Source organism: Leptonychotes weddellii, chromosome 1 (genome assembly GCF_054177405.1).
Source record: "Leptonychotes weddellii isolate Sample4059 chromosome 1, ASM5417740v2, whole genome shotgun sequence".
NCBI lineage: Eukaryota > Metazoa > Chordata > Mammalia > Carnivora > Phocidae > Leptonychotes > Leptonychotes weddellii.
This window is the reverse complement of record NC_138369.1, coordinates 32,736,597-32,761,533: the sequence shown is the minus strand read 5'-3', so window position 1 is coordinate 32,761,533 and position 24,937 is coordinate 32,736,597. Positions and strand designations below refer to the sequence as shown.

Genomic DNA, 24,937 nt, shown 5'->3' with positions numbered 1-24,937 from the left:
GCACAAACAATGAATCATGGAACACTACATCTAAAACTAATGATGTAATGTATGGGGATTAACATAAGAATAAACCCCCCCCCCAAAAAAATAATAAATAAACCTACTTCCTATTCTGATTGTGATTGTGTGTTTTTCTCCTCCCCCCTCCCCCCAGTTGTCACTGATCAATCTGCATAGTATGACTGGGTGGTGGTTCTGTGGCCTTTTCCCCCACCCCACTGAAGAAGCTCATGAAAGATTGTACGGTGTGGAAAGTGCCTTACCAATTAAATAAAAGCCTGGTTCATATAAAGAGACTTGTTTCTATATGGAAAATATGACCCTTTTTTTTTTTTTTTTTACATGGACCAGGTGTGGATTAGTTCACTGAACCTTTCACCCAGCCATATTCCCGCTTGTAATTCTTCTGAGGCATAGTTCAGCCAAGTCAAAGAAACATGTTATTAAAGGTGAGCTGAAAGGCATTTAAAAAATAAACAAACTGTTTAAGATCCTAAATCAGTAACAGAATCTATATGCACAGACTTGAAAAGTACAAGAAAATGTATTTCAATACCTTTTGCTTCCATGCCGGATTCTCCTCCTGCCTTCTTTGAACATGTCCTTGCCCCCCCCCCCCCAAATTCTTTTTGGTCATTGGCGGGACAAGCAGGTGACTCTGAGCTTGGGTTGTAGCTCTTTCGTAGCTAATGACTTACCCTCTACTGACGTAGGCGAGACTCCAATCTTACCTCTATGTTTCTCCACCCAGTATGAGGGGGAAAAATCAGTACTTTGATTTTATTTTAGCACTGTGTTTTTAAGAAGTTTAAAATCTGATACACATTCTCTCCTTTTTTTTACCTTTGAGCGTGGCAGATCACCAGATCATATTAACAGCTTGTAGAGATGGCAGAAATGAGGCGTAGGAAGTTTGAGATTTACATAAGTTGTATTATCCCTGCTTGTGGTAACAGTGGCTATCATTTTTGTGGCATGTGTGCCAGGCCCTTGTGTGAGGACTTTTCCCATTAATGCATTTCTTCCTCAAAAGCACATCATGCACTATACTTCAGCCCGTTCTATAGATGAGGACACGGAGGGACAGAGAGCTTCAGTAACTTGCCTGAGATCACAAGGCCAGTCAGCTGCGCAGAGCTGAGGTTTGAACTCAGGCGCTTGTGTCTGCGCTCGTGAGGACTGAACTCTCCCAGGTTGAGCTAGACTGGGCAGTATGATATTACATAGTACTTAGTGTTAATTGAGGCAGCCCGAGAAAGCATTAAGAAATAAAGATATTCATGGTCAGCCTTGGTGCCCTCCCCCCATCTCCTGACATTTTCCCCTAATTAAAAAAAACATTTTTTTTTTCTGTTTTCTTTTGGTGGTTTTTACATTCTGCCCTGTTCCCAGGGAAGGACTAGGCATCAACCGTTCGCATCCTGTTGTCCCGCTTCTCCCTTGATTATCTTAAATTTTCATTGTGATTATGGAGTTCTGGAAAGCCGTTCTCCCATTTTCAAAGTAATTCCAGAAAGTAGAAACAAAGGAAGAGAAGGATTTTGAGCGGTGGGTCTTCCAGGCCCACCCTTTATGAGGTACGCAGCTCCTTTTGAGGGGAGCTGGAAGCCCCAGTCCTCCATAGCGGACACAGCACACCTCTCAGAAACTTAAACACGTAGCTGAAAGGAATTACCCACACCCCCACCCCTGCTGCTCTACACGACAGAAAAGGGAGCGAGTTCAGGCAACAGCTTCATCTAGTGCACTTCTGAGTGGCTTTGCTTTGTTGAAGACCATATGCTGAGCTTGTCAAAGTCATCTGCCCATTGCAGCCATTCTTGTTTTAGGAACGTTAACTTGCTGTATTAGGGAAGCAGCATCATATATGAACAGCCAGGCCAGGCTTCTGCCAAATGTGTCGGGTCCTCTATCAAGTTCTGGGGGCATTCAGTGGAACTTTATTGTCCTAAGGATTAAAGACCCCCTGACATCAGTATTATTAACATAGCATCCTAAAGGTATGAGAAACCTTTCTAGCTAAGGAGCCAGGAGGGCGGGTCCCACCTGGTTCTAAATTACATTGGCGCTTGCAAGTGTGTTTCTAGTGGTGGTGAGGTGCGGAAAAGCCGAGAGACGGGTCAGAGTTGAGTGGAAAAGGGAACTGGGATCTGCCAATGTCAGAGAATTCAGGAAGAGAGGCATGGGAAAGGAAATGGGATGAAAAGGTGCCAGGAAAAGTTGTCTCATTATCTGGCATTTTTCTGGTGGCCAAAAGTTAAGTTTCTACTTTTGAGTCACTTGCAAGCACGGTGGGCACCTAGCTGCCAAGTTTTGCAGTTTAAGGCCCAATAAAGCAGGGACATGGGTAATACTGGGAGACTGTTATTTTCAGGGAAGGATTTTTGGGGGGTTTTCCCACCTGACTATGTGAGTGGGTTCATTCTTGTGTGTTTTTCTCCATGGGTCAACATGCCCACAATGGAGCCCACAACATTTAACTGTGGAGCCACTTGGTTGGGAAGGGGGGCGGGGTGTCTTTTCTGTATATACCCAGGTGTAAGCTATCGTGCATATAACAATAGGAATAGAGGAGCTAGAATGAGATACAGGAATGTTTTTATGCAACTTACATGCTGATTAGTGTTATTCATTCCATATATATTTATTGACCAACCACCATATGCAGCTACTATTTGGTAACTGGCGTACAGCATTCAAGACGAGGAAGTGCTTGCCTTCATGGGGTTTATTTTCTGATAATTTGCCCCACACTGAAGTGCACACAGTCAAGATTAACATGACTGGTTTTATCCATTGCCTAAACTTTCCCAGAAAAACCAAATGAAATCTGTTTAGCTGCAGATTGGAGCCGCCGGGAGCCAGATGTGGCCATGGGAAGAATCTCTTTGTGAGCTTGTCATCTGGCTCCAGCTGTGTTAACCTAGGTCTGGTAGGCAGCCATGAGTTGTGTCTGCCAACTGGTGGCCAGACACTAGAGCAGGCTTAAACAATTAGCGGAATCCCTTGCCCCGTGGCTAGATCCGCTGTGTGTGTCCTAAACTTACCACTGCTGTCCGGACCAGGAGCGTCTGTGGTCTGGGGCAGAAACACCCAGAAGGGAATCAAAAATCAGCTCCTTGAGAAACTAGGCATGGCTTTCTGATCCTGGAGCATGGAGAGGGATGCAGGGGAGGTACAAAACCAATGTCAGCAAAAAAACCAGAAGTAAACCAGACGTGGCCCCCCACATGCACGTCTTGATTGTAACCAAGAGTGCTTGCCTGATACGGACCACCTGCCTCTAACATGCCCCTGAAGAAAAAGCAGAGAGTTGGCCTACAAGAACCTCTTCCCCAGTTACTATTTTTTGATTGTTGTCCCTTTGTGAGACCCATTTATGATGACCTATGTTGATTTTACCCAGAGATATCCATTAAAAGTCTTAATTCCCACCTTTGAAAGCAGTGGGACACCTACAGATGTGCCATAACTTTTCAAATATCTGCCTTCCCAATTAGTACATAAATAAGTAAAATGCTTCAGCCTACTTGTGTGTGGAAGATTTATATGAATACCGAAGTTTCTGGTTTAATGTACTAGGCAGGTTCTGCTCTTCTCTGGGAAAACATGATTTCAATCATCCGTTGTCCAGCAAGCTTCTGACACCACAGTAGTTGCTCAGTTAATGTTTGCAGAATGAGCCAGATGAGGATGATTTCTAGTCAGCATGCTGACTTTCAAGGGTGGTGATAAAAAAAGAGTGAAGTTCTTTCAAATAATAAGTAGGGGAGACAACCCACAATTTCGAGCAAAATGAACCAAAAAAGTAAAGGTTTAATTGGAATAATTTCAGAATTCCTCTTTCAGATGCCCACATCTAGTGTCTGATTATAACAGAAAACACAAGAGGGTAGACATTAAAGTTTTCAGGGGGGCTTCTCCTGAGGCGAAGCATATCTATACCTGTGGGGACATCTTTATCACAGTGAGGTTCAACAAAATAGTTGAAGTGGGGGAAAATTTTAAGATACTAGTTTATGTGTAAAAATCAACTTTTGCATTCTCAGTGCATTGTGTAAATTTGCTGTGCAGGAGACATAAGTGAAGCCATTTGGTTTTGTGGCATTGGTGTGGGCTGGCTAAGGGGGTGGGGGATAAAGTTGAGGCATTGATACAGTATGAGGAGAGCCAGATGGTTGTATTACACATCTTTTGTGCTCTTGTTTGCTTCTTAAAGCAGTTGCCGAATTTTGCCCTTGGCGATATTTTCTTCATGCTTGTATGTTCTGCTATGAATTTACTTTTTTGTCAGAGTACTTTGAAAGAAAAGCCTTGCTCTTAAAAAAAATTTTTTTTAACTTACGTTATAAACTTGTGAAGTCAACAGTGTGTTCATAAAAATATTTTTAAAATGGTAAGTGTGTTAGTAAACAGTGGGAGGAGCAGCTTTTCTTTTTTCTTTAGCACACTGATTTCAATGACATGTCAATTCAGAGAAAGATTTTTGCAAAATTATAAATGTAGAATTAACGATGAATGGATGGATGGATACGGAATAGATACGTTGCTTTTCCAGTAGTAATGAGTCTTAGCTGATTAGAAATTTTAACTTTTTCTGTTACTTACAGCAGCTTCTCAGGTTGCGGTTTACCTATTGTGTTTTATCAGCAAGTGTGACTTTAAGTGAAGTGAGAATGCTTTGGGATAGGTCCGTGGCTTTCGCCTGGGTGTTTGGTTGGCATTCAATACAACTGTTTATCACACCACCATTGAAATTTATATTTATTTACTACTAAAAGCAAATTATATTTTGTGATCACCGGTGGCAAGGGATAGTTAAGATGTTCTAACTGCATGTAAGAGATGGTATTTTATCACTGAATGCTTTTAATAAGGAAGTGCTTTGGAGGTTTTTTTTCCTCCCCCGTTGTGATAGAATGGTTCAGAATAATTTAATGCCCTTTTCGCAGTCCCAGTTCATCTCTTTTTTTCTTCGTTCAAACGAGAGAAGACCACAAACATAAGATCCTTGGGTGCTGGTTTATTCTCTGTTGTGCACAGATTTCCAGTTTTAGTTGGAACCTGCAGTCCCTGATGAGAAAACAGGAAACTTACAGTCCTAACCTTATTGAAATCTCTGCCCGCTTTAGTCACAAGTCTGAAGCAACTCTTTCCAATAATGAAGCCATTGTACGCATCATATCTGATCAGTTCTTGAAATGTTTTAGTAAGTCTATCTTACAACATTATAAGAAGATAATCAGCAGCCTTAGAAGGTCCCCATCTGGACTGTAGAGTTCTTTTACTGAAAGATGTTTTGCCTTTTTGAGATAGCTCTCGCGTTTCATCATCTGTTCCGCTGAGATGAAGTGCATATGAAAAGTCAGTGACTCTGAATCCATCTGTTGTTATTATTTTCCACTGATAATTGGCTTGAACAATGAAATGTCTGTGTCTGCAGCCTTTGAAACTGTACGCCCTGTTTATTTTCTGGAGGTCTCGCTGCAACTCCCCCCGCCCCCTTTTTTCCCTCCTTCATTCTCTCTCAAGCTTACAGCCAGTGGCGCTTGCGTGAGGATGACATCTTTGACTCTGTGCATCAGTATGTGTCACTCAGCATCTAAAGCTTGCATACGGATTTTTGTCACAATCCCTGTGTCTGTGCCGTTCACTCCAGGATCCAGCCCTCTTGCCACAAGAAGCTTAGCTGGGCCACAATGCATGGATCCCTTACCTGGCTTGTCGTCTTTATTTCACTTTCCTCATTAAAATATTAATTTCGAGTATAGTATCTAATACCTATGGAATTAGATACTACCTCTAATTGTATAATATATTCAGTTGCATCCAGGTTTGCACGATACAGAGCATTAATATTGGATTCCACTAACAGCACTTCCATTAGCTTGCTCAACCAGTATGAGATATAGATGAGCTAGGAAGCATAACTACCCGCCAGAACTGCCAAAACAGTCATTAGAAGCTCCATTGGGATGGACAAAGGCTTTTTCACAGTGATATACTGATTAAATTTTGTTCTATGGTTTATTTGCATCAAGGTTAGATCACTATCGTCTGTGGAAGGAGGTTATCTAACACCTTATTTGGAAGGTCATTTCAAGAGAAAATAGTGAATAGAATCTTTAGTTTCTCTGGGAACTCCTCTTAGGGAGAACCTGTGTTTTATTCTTTGGAGGGGGTTTTGGGAATCTTTAAAACTATTTTGTTTCTCTTTTCTCCAAGTTATGCCATAATGTATGTTTGAGATGGTTTTTTCCTGCTTGTTAGTAATTTTTTTAAAAAAAATTTCAGTAATATTCATTTGCTTTTGCAGTAGAATGATACAGCCAGAGAGCAGTGTTGTGTTAATAAAATAGAACTTGCTTTTGAAATAGAAAGCTGCCTTATTTCCCTTGGCTAGCATAGTTGCACTACATTCTCTGAGGCTGTGAAGGATCTGTGACCTACCCTTTTTGGTCCAAGTAATAATGTAGACACATCCTATAGAATAGCAATGCTGGATTTGCCCCCATAGTACTATGTGGCATTAGAAGGAAGTAGATGAACATAATCTTATTTATGTTTCAATCGAAATCATTTAATACTGCAAAAGTTATTAAAAAATAATTAAGTTACTAAGACCAACATGTAGCTGGAACATACAGTAAGAGGTTAGAGGTGAGTGTGTTGACTCCCTAGGCTGAGGAAAGGCAGTAGTGAATTCTTAGCGCCTGCGTGTTTTTCCTTTTGCTTAAATTCCTCGGTTCTAAGGACAAATTATGTTGAGGTATGGCATATTTTCTGCCGAAATGGAGGAAATTGTTGACTGTAATTATGTTATTTAATTGAAATTATAAGTGGTTGAGGCCACTCAGTTAAAAGCGTCCTTTCTAATATATGGGTAATGTTTTTAAATGAGTGGTCATGGATTGATGACATTTGAAAGGCAGGCATTTGGGATGTATTTTTGGAAGACTCAGATTATGTTCCTTAAATCATTAGTGAACTAAAGAGCATAAAGTGGCATGGGTTTTTTTGTTTGTTTATCTCCTTTAATTAAATACGTGTCAGTGTTACATGCGTGGCCTATATATACACATGTATATGCATGTACACGTATGTGTACGAAAGTGTGTCTATATTTTATATGTGTAAATTTTTGTGCATATATAAAATAGACCTTTCAAAGGTACAGGTCACAAGGACCGGTTTATAGTGTGGCAAAGCACAAAAACAAAAGGTATATTGTTGGTGAAAAAAGTGATTGTTGATAACTCTCATTGAATGTTAGAGATTTCAAGGCAAGCGAAGGTAAAACTCCAGTGATGTGTCTTATGCCAACTTCTTTTCGGAGTAGCTGGAGATAAAACAATAGCACTATATCCTTTCCCCCGTTACCCACCGCCCCCCCCCCCACTCCAGGAGTGAGTTCTTAATTACTAATGAATGCAATTCATTTTAATTGTTATTATAGCAACATCACATTTAACTGTCTCCTGTTTAGTCCTTGTGCCCTGGAACTGGTGGTGTCTCTCGTCAGAGAGAGGACAGGTAGAAGGCACAGCAGGCGTCTGATTGAGCCAGTTATTCATTTGCTGAGTGTTTGTGTTTATGCAAAGGGGCCTCTTCCTGCATATTTAATCTAGAGTAAGGCAGTGGCTTTTGTTGTGTTTAGCCCACATACCTTCAGTCCTTCCTCACACGGCCGGCAGCTTGGAGCCCTGAGAGCCCGCAGGCTTCCAAGCGCCTGTAGTTTCTCCCTGACAAACTCTCAACTTTCTTCCGTCGTGTGAAAATTGCCTCTCCGGCCCCAAAGCTTTCCTTCCTCACCATGAGCGGGTAAGTGTGTGCGGGAAGCCAAGGCTGATACTTTGTTTCATTTTACAAATGTTGAGAGGCTACTTTCCTGCTCTTCTGGGCGCCTCCTGCCAGCGCCCTGGGTCCTGGTTCCTGGGCCGTTGTCAGTTGCTGGCTGCCTTGAAATAGACGAGTACAGGTGCCTCTGAGGAACCCGGGCTGAATTTTGGGCTGGCAGAGGGAGCCTCTTGGAACTCCGGCGGGCGGGCGGGCGGGGGTGGGGGGGCTGTTGGGGGAGAAGGAGAGACAGAGAGAGAGAGAGGAACAGCTTTATTATTCTTTGTCCTAACAAATCCTGTTTTGTAACTCTCCTGGAGATAATGCTGCCATTGTTTGCTAAAAGCCTTCAAACAGTGTGTAAGACGGAACTGTAAGAAAGCAGTGAAACTCTGCTGCTGTATTGTCTATACCCGGGCCAGGGTCCTCCCCGAAGGTCTGTGCCGGAATAGGAAGGGTTTTCTTTAGTGGAAATCGAATCGTCTCTTCATTGATATTAATAGCACACTAGAGAGGTTGGCCATGATGCTCAGAGAGGCGGTCGGGAGGGAAGGAAATCTGATCTTGCTTGGGGGGGGCGGGCGGTGGGAGATGACAGCCTCTTGGCCCCACGGTGGAGGAGACATCCATCCAGGCTCAGCTTGCATAATGGCATCCTGGCTTAACTGTTTGCTCTAGGAATTTTAATCTTGAGCTGTTTGTTTTACTATCTGGGGTCTTGCTATTTTTTTGTTCTCGTACTGTCTTTAGAAAGCACCATATTCAGGGTCTAATCCAGTCTTTTCAAAAAGTGGATTAAAAAAAAAAAGGCTCAGAGAAATTGATGTACTGTGCACTTGGATCATTCTGCGCTATGATGGTAGAATTCGGCTTTCTTTTAGAATGTTATAATTTCAAAACTGAATTGCCACAACGAAGAAGGGACAAGCCACCCAAGGAAGATATGTCCTATGTAAAGATATTTCAGGGACTAGGAATTGTGTCCAGAGTCTAAAAGAAGGAGTTTGCATTACCAGTTAACCGTTGCCTCTGCTTGAGTAACTCTTTTCAACAGAAGAGTGTGCTGTTCCCCCGCAGGTTGGAAACTGTGAGAATTTAAATAAAATTTCATCAACCTTATTAAAATATGTAGGGAGTTGGGTCTTCTTGGGTACAAATCAGTCTAGAGACTTAGAAGCATTTATTAACAGTGAGGCTGCTGTAGGTTTTTAATAATAAAATTACAAATACCCTATCTAATTGTAAGTATATGACTTTTATACTCGGTTTTTAAGGGGAAAAATACTTTTTTTTTTATGAGGAAAAGTAACTCTGTCAGAGCACCTTCTGTGATTAGCGCTATTGTATTCTTAAATTTTGATTGATAGAGATAATAGTTTTCACTTAAAAATACAGACAGGTACTTTAACTTTCCATGACAATAGCTATTTGCATTTCTTTTATCTTTTTGTTTAACATTTGTGGGGGTTGGGATGGATTTGATTATTAACTCTTATTGCACACTCAAGGTAAATCTAAAACAAAGGCTTTGTTAGAGCTTCAAAGAGAAAACAGCAAATATTGTTTTTAGGTTTCAACATTTAAAGGCTGTTAAGGGATACCTATAAAATATTTTCACATGACCATGACCAGGGTTTTACTTTTCTGTAAGGTAAGCTAGAGGAGTTCCTCCAAAAGAGATGGACCAGTGTGGAGCAGCTGGGGGGGGGGGGGGCGGGCGGGGAGGGCTGACAGCCTGGAGCAGTTTCCCAGGGTGCGCCTTGCCTGGCGTTGCCTGCGCCATGTGGCTTACCTTCTAGTATTTTCGGTTTTTCTTAGGAGAATGGACCTCAGAGTTAGGTTCCACGATTTGGTGAAGAGTCCCAGAGGGTGAGGAGAAAGGAAGTAAAATGTTCCTCGCAGCCACAGGAGGGGACGTTAGGAAATGATGGTGGATTTCTTTGGTAGACAGAAGTAACAGAAGTAACAGAAATGTAGTGATTGTAAGCCTGCGAGCCTGGCCGGTGTCCCAAAGGCCTGAACTCTGCAGCTGCTCCTTTTCCTTTCCATTTTCCTTCCTTCTTTTCCTCTTCCCCCTCTTCTGCGCTCCCGGTTTCTTTCCCTCTTACTTCTTTTTCTCTCTTCCTTCCTGCCCTCTTTGCTTTTTCTTTCTGTAAGCCTGACTCAATATTGAAGTTATTAGAGCAGAGAAAAAACTCTCTGTGGTTGATTTCTGAGTGGATTTTCTTGTCTCGAGTGCAGAAAATGAAGTGACCCTCGTACTATCATTTCTCAGCTAGGCAAATTTGTGTTGATACGCTCCTGTTTTCCTAAGAAATCTTTGAAAAACGATACATGAAAATCCACATGAGTTAGGAGTCTCTAGTTAAAGAGGCAGGCGTCTCTTGGAAATTGGCCCATTTAGACCTTCTGTTTTCTTAGATGAAGTACATGTCCTTTGCTTGGAATATTTGGGGTATGAGAAGCTTGAACTTTTTTCCTGGGCTTTCAGAGAAGGTCTTCTCTAACCAGAGACAAATTACTAAATCGCCACCTTCCTCGTGGGCCAGGAGCTGGCCGTGACATCCTTGCATCCCCGGTGACACCTGCCAGTGACACCTGGGACCCAGTACCTTCTCAGCCCTCATTTGGTGGACTGAAGGTTAAGATGAACAACGTTGGTTGTCTTTCCCAGTCCCTTTTGTATGATCGTGTAAAAGGAAACATAGTGCAGAAATCCTGATGTAGATCATTTCCTTCAGCTGCCATGGAAGAAAGGGGGGACATACTCTTAGTGGGAAAAGTAGAGTGTATATTGTTCAAGACTTGTTCATTTTCAGTCTCGTGAAATGAGGTCAAGTTACCTGCAACTTGGTTCTGACTACGCCATACCAGTTGGCATCATGTATTATTTCTCGAATAGATGAAACGAGGGGCAAAATACACCCCTACAAAGTGTGACGTTGTAGCACTATGGTAACCTAAGAGGTCCACAGACAGTGGGAAATTCTTAGGGGGTGGGGGTTGGGAAGGTAGAGGAAGAGGAGAGTTGCTGCTGAAGATCGGTGTCTTGCTCAAGGTCTTTATGGTCAACGCATAGATTCAGGTGGACAACACTCTCGCAAACAGTAGTGAGGGGGCCACACCAGGAACAGTACTCGTGTTCACGGGATCTTAACTGTACAGAGAATGACACAAAGGAAAATAAGTCATTTCTATTTACCGTATTCCTGGCTCACTTTTAAAACCTAAAACCAATAGGAAACTTCAGAAAGGGAGAGGAAGACAATGCAATTCAGATGGTAACAGCATTTTAAAAGAAGACGAGTGGGCTGGAGGGGAATATTTTTCTTTTTATATTAAAAAAAAACTTAAAAGCTTTACATAACCATTTAATTTTAGTTTTGATGCTTGTGCGGTGAGTAAGCATTCAGGTAACTAGTTGATATATTTGATAAGTAAAAGTGATTGTTTAAAAAAAAAATAGTGAACTGCTTTGGAAACAGAAGTTTTACATTTTGGAAAAAAAATGAAATGCAGGTTGTTCTGCTGGTTGTTGATTTCTGATTCCTCCAGGCTCGTCATGATGCAGACTCAGGCCCCAGTACTACTCCCTAATTTTCTTGTCTGTTATATTGACACATTTCATTTAATTTAGCATGATGGCAAACAGCTGTTGAACTATTAATCTTTTTCTCTGCAAAGCTAGAAAAATATCTTTTAGATTACTTGGCTAATTATACTAAAAACTAAAATCAACAGAAATAAATTAATGAGTGGTCAAATGTGCATATGCATTAAAATTTATGGAACTTCACAATGGAGAAAAACATGATTTGTATCCCACTGCCAGGTTTTTTGTGTGGTTTTTTTTTTTTCTTTGTATAAGTAAAAATTAACTATAGCCGATTTTGTATCGCTTTAGTAATTATAAGTTGGAAGGTCAGTTGTATAATTTTGTTTCCCTAGGGGAAAATTATACTTGTAAAAATGTGAGGGTAAATCAGCATGTATTTTTGTTCTGTTCACTTACACACTGTACTGTGTAGACAGGTGCATAGAGAAATAGGCCCCATTCTTCCCTGAAATCCTTCTACAGGTTTGAATACATGGCTCGAGATAACTTTATTCAAAGTAGGCATTTTCAGCAGGTTTTTTTTTTTAAATTAAATTTTAATAAGGTCCAGTTGTTTGCCAGGCCTATAGGATAGCAATCTCATCTGCAATGCAAAGTCTAATACTATAGATCTGACTGCCAAACATGCAAAAATAAATGCAACTCAATAGGTGAACATGAACATTAGTTTAGAGCACGCACATTGGAGAATATCTCAAGTAAAAAAGGAGGGAGAATGGCCGTTCTTGCCTTGACTTCAGTAGGATCTGCCAGAGTTCACTTCCTTTCCATTTAAGATTGCATGTGTGGTGAGATGGAAATTTCTTGTGTATACGATTATTGCTGTGCCTTGTATCTAATGAGCTCTTGGGCTGCTTTGCAGATCTCCCCATTACCCTGAGGACCCCAACATCATTGCTCCCTGTTTTCGTAGCACCATTTGCCCTATGACAGAATTCTCACCGGTAGAGAAACCAATCCTGGGGACACACATCAGCAATGTGTCTCAAAATTTTCATTTTCAATTTGAATTGTTTTGTGTAAAAACAAAAAGGTTTGGGGCAGGTTGCAAAATAGTAATTTTAAGTCCCAGAGTGAGGGTTTTCCCCCACCCAAATGGTGAACATTTATGGTGAAAACCTCCAATTTCCTCTTACAGTAAACATGAAAATTATGATTTCACTCAGAGCCTGCATTTTTTTTTCCAATCTTTATGGCAAGAATCTGCATATACTTGCTTGTGGAAATGTCATAAATTGGCCTCAGATCAATTCCTCAAAGATAGTACTCACCAAAGTGCCACTTTCAAATTTTAGCCCTTGTGAAATAAGATTTAACTCTTCTCAATAATGTTTGCCTTTCCACATTCAGGGCTGACAGCAGAGGGATAAGCAGGGATATATTCTGTATAAAATTAAAACCACTTCATTACATATTGTTCTGAAGAGTGAGCAAAAGGATATTAACATTTTAGTAAAATGACGATACGATCTTAGCATCTTACAAAAAAATTACATGAGCATTTGGTCAGCTGATGTGGAATGAATCCGTACCCTGTCGGTAACTTGATCTAAATTAATAAACAAATGTTTTTCTTTTCACTTGTGCCATATGTTGATCCCAGTTACATGGGCAGAAAGAGGCAGCTTGTAATGTTTCTTAGAGGATTACACACTGTTTTGCATAAGAGAGTATGCAGATGCAGGAGTAGATGTGGGATAAAACATGTTCCAGGCTTTCTTTGTGTTTTAGGGAGGTCGGTTTCAATTGTTTATTTCATCTGACACAAACCATTTTTATTTAACTTGGTAGATTTGGTAGATAAATGCTAAGTGGAAAACATAGTGTGAACAGCTTTCACCAACTGATTAACCCCCTACCCCTCCCCAGACTTGAAGATCTTGGTGCTTGTATTCATTTTGAAAGGTTCCAGGGTGGCATAAAGCATCTTGTCTATAAGAACTCACTCTCTTACTAAGGCTGTGGGGGGGGGGGCGGCGGGGACAAGCCTGTGCTTTAATGAAATCAGAGATGTTGTGGATGTTAACCAAACAGACACGTTCAAGGAGCAGTCTGGTTTCCAAAAACAAAGGCCTATGAGTCACGTATTATTGCACCAGAAAATAAATTGATAGATGACAAGATGAGAAAAAGTTCATATGCAAAATTCGAAATGTTTCACCTTTACTTTTTCCACCCACATTGTTTTTGTTGTCTTGAGGAGCTCACAGGCCTGTGCGCCAGATCAGTGGTCTTGGGACTTGTTTTTATTATTAACTCTGAAAGTCATTTGCCATGCAATGTAACTGAGTTCTTTTGTTGTTCTTGAATCTATCCCAGGCAGATGGGTGGTTGCTACTGTCTCTTGACATTCGGATTTTGACGTTCTCTTTTGTTTTCAGGGTAAGAAGTGACCTTTTGAGGTGACTGTACCTGAAGATTGCTTTCCAGAAGCCAAAAAGGTAAATGCAAATATGATTAGTGGAATTATGTCTTGGCCCATATCTCCCTCCTTCTAGGTATATCTTAATTGAACTCTTTTCCGGTCTGTGTAGCTACCAAATATGTGTGTGTGCATTTGTGTGTAAGTCTGTATGTAGTAGCGTCTTTTGGGAGATCTTTCAAGAAAAGATTGCCCTTAAGAAATGGTCCGCAGAGTCTCTTTCCCCCCAAAATGTTATCAAACTTTATCTTCTTTGTTGAAGCTGAACTTTTTTTTTTTTGGCTGTTGACTTGGTGGGCTTAAAGTTAGAAAGGAATATTCACATCACAAAAGTGGTGATTCATAAAAATGAACTTGCTGCAAACATGAGTAGCACATGTCAGTGTTCGGTGCCGAAGTGGTGTCATCCGATTGATGTTCATCTGGCGGCTTTATAATCACCTTCTTTCAGAAATTAATAGTCAAGCACCATAGCAACCCAGCACATTGATGTAACTGCTGAGCGGCGTGGGGCATATCCCTGTGATGTCAGCGCTAGGCTGCCTTGTTGTCTTGACCTTGCTTGAAAATCAAATGAGTATTTGATTTTAAAATCAGAAGTTTTCAGAGAGACTAATGTAGCTTGATGAATTAAAGCTAAATTGAATTTTCTCAAACTCACTTTTGGGAGGGGGGACAAAAAAAGCACTCTGTTTAAAATGGTTATAGGTGCTCCGTATTTTCTTGATTTCCAAATTTCTGGTGTGGCTGTGGTCATCTGACACAAGTTAATCTTGCAGGTCATTTTCATGGCTGAGGTTAATCAAGTAGCATCTTCATTTTATTTTTGAATTTTGGCCAATAACAGCTCCATTTGCTTTAGTGGATTTGTGTCTGTTTTAAAACAGGTTCCTTGCTGACCTGGTTGTGCCAAGTCTCCACTCAGATATTACTAAATTGAGTTTATGAATTTGTAAGACAGAGACTTCCTACTCTTTAGTTGAACATGTTTTGGGGGTTTTTTGAAACTTTATAATGTGAAGATTCTTAGATCACTTTTGTTTTTAATCTTACCAAGCATTCTGGGACTCTAGGACGCCTTTTAAAGGTATGGATTTGTTTTTAGAGTTGCATTCTGGCACATTTGATTGGAGGCAAAAAATCCAACTTGCTGCATTTCACCATCATTGGTGTTTAAATGAGACCTTTGTGGGAAGCACCTGATTGGCCCCCACGGAGGACAGTCTCATTTGTACACTGCGGCATGGAAAGGGTGGATCCCAGCTAGTATTTCGGGTTATCAAGTCAAAGCACTTCCCTTTGCTGAGACTCAAGTTGTCCAGTCTTAAAAAGGAAAGCTTAGTTAACTTCGGGGATCTGCAAACTTTTTGCGTAAAGGGCCATGCAGGAAATATTTTCTGTTTTGTTGGGCCATTCCCTCTCTGCCACAGCGACTCAGCTCGGCTGTACGTTGTGTCTCCTGGTCTCCGTGAGCCCTGCGAGATCTCAGTCCAAGACGTTCCTCATGCAAAGCTGTGCCAGGTGTTTAACTCATCTCGTGCCATTAGCTAGCAAAGACTTCTAGCAGAGCTCAACACTGTGATTAAGCAAAGCTGAAAGCATGGTTGAAAAGGTGAAATATTCACCTTGAGAGTTGTGTTACCCCGACAGCTTCAAATAAGGGCATCCTGGGCAGTTTTCATTGTTTTCTTTGGAGTCACCTGTAAGCATGAATTATTTTTCTTCTGACTTGATGTCTTTATAATGCCTACGCTAACACCCATGACTTGAAAATGGGCACGCTTGAATGGATGCGATGTGATTTGTTTCCAATTCTGTGATACTGTTCAAAGTTTAAAATATCGTGAGACAGGGGCAAGTTTGGGGGAAAAAAAAGAAAAAAGTTCCAGGAAATTTTCATTAGTGTTGACTAAAGAGAGGTAGTCCATGGGAAGAGAAAAAAATTCTCTCTTTATAATTAATGTCAAGGACACGGTGTATTATATGGTACGATATACTGCAAATGAGGAACTCCTTGTCAAATTTCAGGAACAGTGAAAAATTTTGTCCTTCTGATGGCTCCTGTCATGACACAAAGGAAGCTGAGTAACAAATTCATATAATTTTTCTTTTAAACTTGACTGCTAGGAATCTCGGAGGAAGAGTTTTTGTTCAATCTCTGTATGGTTTTTTCCTACTCCAACTTATTGTGATTGAGATCTTTTTAAATAAACTTTATTTTTTCTACCCCCAATTAACATTGGGTTATTCTTATTCTTCTACAATATCAATTCCATCTTGCTTAACCCTCATTTCAAATTTTATTTTATTTTTTTAGAAATTAGTGAAGGTATAGAGATTTAAATGATAAATCACATTTTTTTTTTTTTACCTTTTAACAAGCTCAAAGAGCCTTCAAAAACTAATCCTTATTTATTTTGATCTCTTATATATAAAGGAAAAAAAGGTTCGTTAAAAATGTAAAAAAAAAAAAAAAAAGTCTGTAAAATGTCTGAAATGGCAACTGTTTCTTCCCTGGAAATAAGCCTTAAACAGAGAAGACCGCAGGGCGCCTGGGTGGCTCCTTCAGTTAAGCGTCCCACTCTTGATTTCAGTTCATGTCATGATCTCAGGGTTGTGGGATCGAGCGCACAGAGTCTGCTTAGGATTCTCTCTCTCCCTCTGCCCCTCCATCCCCCTCGTACGTGTGCATGCGTGGGCACGCTGTCTCTCAAAAGCGAACAAAAACCTGAGACGATCATGCTATCCAGTGATGACAGAGAAGCCAGCACCATCTCCGCACCATCAAGAAGAGGTAGATTTCAGGTCCCGGGTGCTTCTCAGTAAATGGCATGCCACATTTGAAATCTGGGAATCATTAAAAGCATAGATGCAAGTAAATATGTCTACATTGGCACTTCGGGAAAAACTACTTATGTGCATAAAAGCGGCCAGGCAAATTCAGAAAAACAGATGAAGCCATTTTTCAAATTTAGATTCAAAGGTCTGAAGAGTCATAAATAACAGCCCTCTTACTTGGTAGCAATAAAACAATTTTTTTTCCAAGTAGATCTGAACACTTTACAAACTGGGTTTGGTGCTAGCATTATGGAGAAATAGGCAGCCATGATTATAATCCCCACTTTACAGACTGGGAAGGTGGTTCCATAGACGATCAGTAACTTACCGATGGTCACGTAGAATGTCAAGACCGGATCTAAAAAGACATCTTGTTCAGGTCACAGTTATACTGATGTCATTTTATCATGGCCGCCTTAGTTTGGTGATTTAATACAGGTTTATACATCATTTTCTCTCTGCTTTCCCTCAACATTGGCATTGTACCTACATGCATTTTTGCTTGAGATTCAAATTCAATTTGTAAAATTCATATTCTTGTATCAGTTCTGAGTGGTATTGGGAGTAGATGGTAATCTTCAAGCCCATACAGATTACGATTAAATGGTTATTTTTAAACGTTTTAGGCATCTTCAAGTTTCACATCTTATGTGCTCGTTAATTTTTTTTTAAATTTCTTTTGTATGGTCAACTTATTTGTGAGAAAGTTAAGAAACAATCTAAAAGTATAATCATTGCAGTATTCTCCTACCCCCAATTTGAGCCCTTTTTTGTTGGGTCAAGGAGTATAAAGCATCCTTATAGACTATTCATTGTGTCTCGCATATTGCAGATTATATCTTGGTTACAAATAAAGGTAAAATGGCTATTTGGCTATTTAAAATATATCCATTGGCTCTTCTGAAAGTGTGTATTTATTTGATTTAAATATTTAATGCCAATAACATTCAAAGTTAAGTCCATTTCAAAATGACCTCTTTATAGCATTCCACATTTGAATCATGTGACTTAATTTATCAAGTTGTTGTGTACACATAACAGTGTCTTCACTGAGCCACCAGATAACCACCCTAGCTGATTCACTAGTCTGTTCAGTTAAGCACTGGAGTCCTTTTCACTCCCTCCTTCTCCCCATACACCCATGCCCGGGCTTAACAATCAGGGTAAAGACTAGGCTGGTATTAGCATAGAGACCCCAACATACAATGGCTTACATAAAAGGGAAGTTTACTTCTCTCTTATGTAACAGTCTGACCAGTGTAGCTTACCTGGGCAGGTTCTTTCTCTCTTTTGCTCTCCTACCTTAGGACTTTGTCATTATTCACATCATTGAAGCATAGTGGAGAAGTCCATGGCAAGCAGTTTTCTTTGATTCAAATGAGTTAAAAATTGCACATATCTCATCCATTGACTGTTAATTGGTAAGATTATGGTCTCCTGGTTGCAAGAAGCTGCAGTGGCTGCTGGGAAATGTGTCTGCCAGGGTGGCCAGGAGCATGGGAGAATTGGAGAACAGGTTTAAGGGGACAATTCAAACACAACAACTTGACTGGTTGAATTGCCCCAATCCGATAATTTCTTTCTTTCTTTCTTTCTTTCTTTCTTTCTTTCTTTCTTTCTTTCTTTCTTTCTTTCTTTCTTTCTTTCTTTCTCTCTTTCTTTCTCTCTTTCCTTTCTTTCTTTTTCTCTTTCCTTTCTTTCTTTCTTTCATTCTGTCATTCATTCATACAAGAGTACACACTGCATACATATATAAATTCCTACTGTAGATATTTACTGATGATTGTGTGCTAGTTGCCAAGATCATAGCACTGCATAAGAAGGACATGGTCTCTGTCCTCATAGAGTTTATTTTAGAGAGCGGAAGACCCAGATTATGAACGATGATGATGACTAGTGTTAGGAAGGGCAAATATTGGTTGCTGGGAGAAAGTGATCTATAGTGGGGAGACCAGGGTATCAGGGATTTTTGTATTTTAGCCTTGTATGGAAGCAATGTTAGCTTAACTTGATTTTCTTGTATCTTTCATGCCAATGCTGTTATGAACATTATCAGGCATGTTAATTTTGTTAATAGCTTTATTGAGATATAATTCATATCACAATACAATTCACCCACTTAAAGTGTACCGTTCGATGGCCTGGAGTATATTGCCAGAGTTTGTAACTATCATCCCAGTCTGGTTTCAGAACATTTTCAGCACCCCAGAAAGAGACCCCATAACCATCAGCAGTCACTCTCCTCAACTCAGCACCTGACAACAACTAATCTACTTTCTGTCTGCATAGATTGACCTATTTGGGACATTTCCCATAAATGGAATCCTACAATATGTGGTCTTTGGTGAGTGACTTCCTTCACTTAGCATGATGTTTTCAAGGTTCATCCCAAGCACTTAAATCTGTAACTATCAAAAAATAAATAAATTTGTAACTCTCTTACAACCTCAGAGTTGTTTGAGGTCTTACTCCTAAACCCGACAAAATGGTGACCTGAAATATTCTTAATGGGATGGAATTGGGGGAAACATGACTGTCCTCATGTTGTTTATGTTTTCATAGAACTGACTTGGCCTCCCAACAGTTAAACTTCAAAATTTAAATGTTTGCATTTTAAGTTAGCTGTTTTTAAACATTGTTAACCATAATGCTAAACTAACTTACTCTGTAAACAAGAGCTGTTTCTCTTGAATGTTAGTTTCAAAGAGAAAAATTTTTTAAATATTGATTTCCAGAGAAATATGCTCAATAGAGTTCGTTTTCAAGCAGAAGCCATTGTTGAAATGTACATGAAGGCATATTTAGTAGTAAAGGCAATCTCTGCAGCAATTATCAACTAACCATATTTTGCACTGTGAACAATCAGAAATACAAAACCGAATAACAAATGGTTTATTCATCTTTTTAAAATGATGTTTTTGTTCTTCCATCTGCCAAGGGCACAAATATCCCAGTTGCTCACCTTGAGTATCTTAGGAAGAGATTCTCAGTTTAGGTGACAACATAACAGCTTAACAGAGATGTAGGAAGTATTGCCTTACTTTGGCAATTCACAAACCTCAGGAAGAAATTTGAAGCTTAACTGTACAAAAACAAAACCCTGTTTAAGGTTGCAGATCTGTGTTAACCTTGACTGCATTGCCCTACTCGTATCTAGTAACATCCAGAACCTTAAAGGAGCAAATGTTCAATTGGTGGTAGAATCCTTATTTTGAGTCCATTTTAAAAATTGACCTTCTGTCCAGGGTTGAGTTCTGATCTGAAGTTTATAGTACCTTTTGAAAAGGACTGCTGGTGAGTGGGAGTTCGCAATTGAAATATGAAGATTAATCATTTAAGTTTGTACTTCTCTGTCCTTGATCTGAACTCTTGGACTTCTGTAGCCTTGGCATGGTGGGGGTGGGGAAGGGAGAAGAATGAAAAAGCTTGAAGTCTTTATGCTCTGTTCAAATGTACTCTTTTTGAAGTGTGAAAATCATGCACATTTTCCCTTGAATTTTGTATATTAGCATGTATGTAGTATATAATTATAAGTAATTAGATGTTTTGTTAATTATCTGAAAGTGCAATGACTTATTTAAAATTACCTTTTAATTAAAAAAACAGTCTTGCGTCATCGGATGAATGGTGATGATTTCAGTCTGTGGATTGGCATGGTACTTTAATTCCTCGGCCTATCCCTCCAGGCCTCTTTTTTCTGGAAGTCTGTTTCCCTTTCAGAGGGTCCTGACTGTCCCTACAGGTCAGAGGAAGTGCCCTAAAATCTGTTCAGTACAGATGACTTACCTTAAAGTTTATTGAGAACAGTGATTTTCAGAGTGGGCATTGGGACCCATTTGTGGATTAGGAAATCTATTTAGTGGATTGTGCCCAAGGATTTTTAAGAAACGGAAGAAGCATACAATAGAGTAGAATAAAATAGAGTAAACTTACACTGTCTAATATGGAAACCACTAACCGCATGTTTTGTAGTGCGATTAGCGCAAACTTAATATGTGCTGTGAGTGTAAATTCGACAAAGTATTTAAAAGACTTTGTATGGAAAAAATATATGAAATACTTGAATTATTATTCTCTCTTGATTATACATTGAAATGATCATATTTTTGTTATGTTAGGTTAAATAATATAAATTATTAACCTGAATTTTTACTGCTTCAGTGTGGTTACAATGACATGTGTGGCAGGCGTTATATTTCTAATGGACAACGTTGCTCAAGTCGATGGGGACTCTATCAGTGAATGACACCGCTATCAAGCCCTCTGCTCATGGTTCTAGGGGTTGGGGACAGGCAGGGAAATAAAATACAAATACACAGTGATAGGGCTGGGGAGGAACTATAGAAGGGTGAGGGAGATCAGATTGCCTGAGGAAGGGGTTCCAACTGTAAATAATCAGCTTAAGTCTGACTGTGAAGTGTGGGAGCATTGGAGCAAAGATTTAACATGTTCTAAAGAGAGCAAGTTGGCTTGTGTGGCTGAAGTAAAGTCATCAAGGGGGAGAGTAGTCAGAGGCAAGGTCAGGAAGTAACAGGGCTAGGGGGTGCCTGGCTGGTGCAATCAGAAGAGCAAGTGGCTCCTGATCTTGGGGTCATGAGTTTGAGCCCCAGGTTGGGTGTAGAGTTAAAAAAAAAAAAAAAAAAAGTTAAATTTTGGGGAAAAAAAAAAAAGGAAGTAACAGGGGCAAACTGAGTAGGGCATGAGGACTCACTGGACTCAGTCTTTTAGTAAAATAGGGAACCATTGATGGGCTTTGAGGTGGGTCAGGATCTGACTCATGCTTTAAATGGATCACTCTGGAAGCCATTTTGAAATTTGCCTGTGGGTGAACAAAGCAAGATGATAGGGAGGGCGACTTGTTAGGAGGTCACTGTAATCATCCCAATGAGATAGGATGGTGGCTAGGACCAGGGTGGCAATAGAAGTGGAGAGAAGTAGTTAGAGTTGCTTTTGATTTGAAGGAAGAGCCAAAGGATTTCCTGGTTGAATAGATGTGGAATTTGAAAAGGTTGCATCAGGGATGACTCTGAGATTTTTGTGCTGAATGATGGGGTAGTATTATCTGAAGGATTGCTTGTGAGTGGAAAGGAAAGAGTTAGAAGATGGAGGCTTTGCGCCCAAGCAACTGCTGGGAGGATGGAGCTGCCATTTACTGAAATAGGGAACCCTGTAGGGGAACAGGTTTGAGGGTATTAAAGGAAAAAAAAAATTAATCTCACTTGTTAAAGATGGTAAGATACACTTTATTCAGGACTATCACAATAGGTGTTGGGAACACTCCTGTAAGATTTTATGCGGGAGAGAGATTGGGCTCAACTCTGAATACAGCCCAGGCAAGTAGGAATTTATAACCAGGGAGGAGAGTGGGTGTCCGTAGATGGAGAATTACCAGAGGAAACATGGTGGGTAAGCAGAGGGTCTGAGCTACACAGATCTAACAGGGCTCTTGCTGAAGACGCATCAGGGTGATCAGACACTCCCTGGGGGATGATGGAGGATGAGGAAACCAGTCACGTATCAGCAGTGATCAGATACTGAAGGTGGTGGAGGGGCTTGTAGTTAAACTGACTTAGCAGGGTTCTTGCTAAAACTGGATTTTATAGGGAGGTGCCCAGGTGGTTTCAGGAGCCTGACTAAAGTTTGGTCAAGCCAGGAGTCTTTGTCAGGGTGGATGAGGGAAGCAGGAGAAACCGGGAGTATAGCTGTAGACACATGGGCTTTGAGCTGTTTATTATTAACCCAGGTTGAGCTGTCAAGTGGGCATTTGGATATATGGATCCAGAAATCTCCTAGCTGAGCCTACAAATTGAGGATCTGTAAGCATGTAAAGGCATGAACCTGGGTGAGCTCACCAAGGGAGCCATGGTGTAAGTAGAGGGAGAGTAGGGCTCCAAGATGTGGGTTCTGAAGCCAACACCATTAAGAGATTTGGTTTCAGGATATAGTGAAGTAAGAGGCAAAGCTGGCAGGAAATTTGGGGGATTTGGATATACTGGGAGCCCATTGAGGACATTGTTTAAAGGTAGAGGGCATTGCGGTGCCTGAGTGGCTCAGTTGGTTCAGCATCCAACTCTTGGTTTCAGCTCAGATCATGATCTCGGGGTCATGAGATCGAGCCCCGCGTCTGACTCCATCCTCAGTGCAGAATCAGCTTGGGTTTCTTTCTCTCTCCCTCTTCCTTGCACTCTCTATCTCTCCCTAAAATAAATACTTTAAAAAAAATAAAGGAGAGCATTGTCAGCTGCATCAGAGGTGGCTAAGAGGTCAGAAGAGATGATGACAAAGAACGGACTGTTGTGTTTGTCAACATGGAAGTCATTTATAACCTTAACCAGAGTCAAAACTCCCACAATACATAGTGGCTTCGTACAACTACCGATATGCTTATGGTAGGCATTGTGAATGGGTTTTCTGGGGATAGTCCCTGTTTATCACTATTATTTGTTAAGGTCGTCACATGTACCCCCACCCCTTGCAGCCCCGCATGGACAAGGGGCTAACTGTGATACTTGGGTCACAGTACAGCCTGTCAAGTGTAATCAAAGAAAAATTCACTGCTGCACAAAGGAATTCTGTGCATTTTGCCCCTCTGAATTCCTTCTCTACTCCAATGGTTGAGATAGTACTGTTTAAAGAAAAGGCAGATTGGGCGCCTGGGCGACTCAGTTGGTGAAGCGTCTGACTCTTGATCTCAGCTCAGGTCTTGATCTCAGGGTTGTGAATTCAGGCCCCACATTGGGCTCAAAAAAAGAAAAGAAAAGAAAAGGCAGAGGAAAAGGGGGATGCATAAAATATGTTGTTTCAGTCATCTGAAGTACACGACAGCTTGGTGTGGTTAACATGGTCTCCAGATTAGTAAAGTCCTAGTTTGTGCCTGAGCCACACGCCAGTCTGTCACCTTCACCTTATACTAATCTAGGTAGTCTTTGACAGGCTTGTCTGCCTTTCAACTCAAAGCATCAAGGATTCTGGCTTATTCAAAAATTCTGAAATACAGTGAACATTCTCAAGATTTCTAGGCTGGTCCCAAATCTTTAAGCATCTAGAAAACTGTAGGTAAAATAATAACAAGGATGCTTTCTCTCTTTAGGTACTAAATCCCATTAAGGTAGTATTGGGGGAGGTAAGAATATTCCCTCCTTGTGGAAGCTAATAAATGTCCTTCTTAGAGGAAGAAAATGTAGGAAGAACAATTTCACTGGTGACCTCCCCTAACCAGTTCAACATTTTATCAGTATCCTGCCGGGATTTTGTATATATAGATTTGTTTATATGTGCTCGTCCTGCACACACTATTTTGTTTCCTATTTTTTACCCTTACACTATCACAAGTATTTTTCCAAGTCATTACATGTTATATATAAATCTTATTTTAGGATACTTTGGTGACCTCTCTTGTTGTGTTGTTCATCCCTGCAATGGTGGGGCTTCCGATATTTTCCACTGAGTCATGATGGCCAGGATGTCTAAGTTGGCCATCTCAAGATAGCTCAGTCTCTTGAATTTGTTTTATAAATGATGTTGAGATTTTAGATTATCATCTAGTTTCTCCCTCTACTTCTAGATAATATTAAAATTAAACTGAGCCACATAAAATCACTCCTTGGGGTCAACTGTATGCATTTTCCACGATTAGGTGAGGTACAATTCACATTAATTTTGATTTCAAAATGTCTAGACTTTAAGTTGCTAGGCATTTTTTTTTTCCTGATCTGAATTGTTTTTGGTATTTTCCCACTCCCCCAACTTGATTTTCAGCCTGTGAGCTAGGAATTTTCTGTTCTTTCAAGGGTGAGCCATTCATCCTCTCCTTGTTTTATTAGCCCAAACATCACTCCTTTCTCTTACCCCAGGGCAAGCCATTGTTTTATGTTTGCATTTGCATCTCCAGAATTTGCTTTGGTTGGGTTTCAGTCAATTTACCCAGAAAAATTAAAAATTACTTGCAGCTTTTAGAGTCTAACATTTTAAGTTCTCTTCTTTTGTTCACCATACCTCAGCAGTATCATCATTAATGGTGTAGGCAACAAATGTTTGAGTTCCAGTAAGGTTCGCTGTGTGTTTAAAATTGAGCTGCACACCACTGTGCTTTGTGGCCGTGACCCCATCTAGTTCTAAAATCCCCCAAACGGCCTTTCAGTGAAGTAGTCTTAGAACTTCAGAGAGGACCAAAGAATGTGGGACTTGACTGGTCTCTTCCTCGTAATGTACGAAAGATGAAA

At 40.4% G+C, this 24,937-nt stretch overlaps 1 protein-coding gene across 1 annotated transcript in view; it reads left to right on the top strand.

The window, feature by feature from the left end:
• Positions 1-24,937, top strand: part of EIF4E3 (eukaryotic translation initiation factor 4E family member 3) — a 485,705-nt gene that overhangs the window by 380,110 nt on the left and 80,658 nt on the right. The window contains exon 10 of the transcript XR_014145501.1: positions 13,837-13,896. The gene's annotated coding sequence lies outside the window, so the exon portion shown is untranslated. The remainder of the gene's footprint in view (positions 1-13,836; positions 13,897-24,937) is intronic.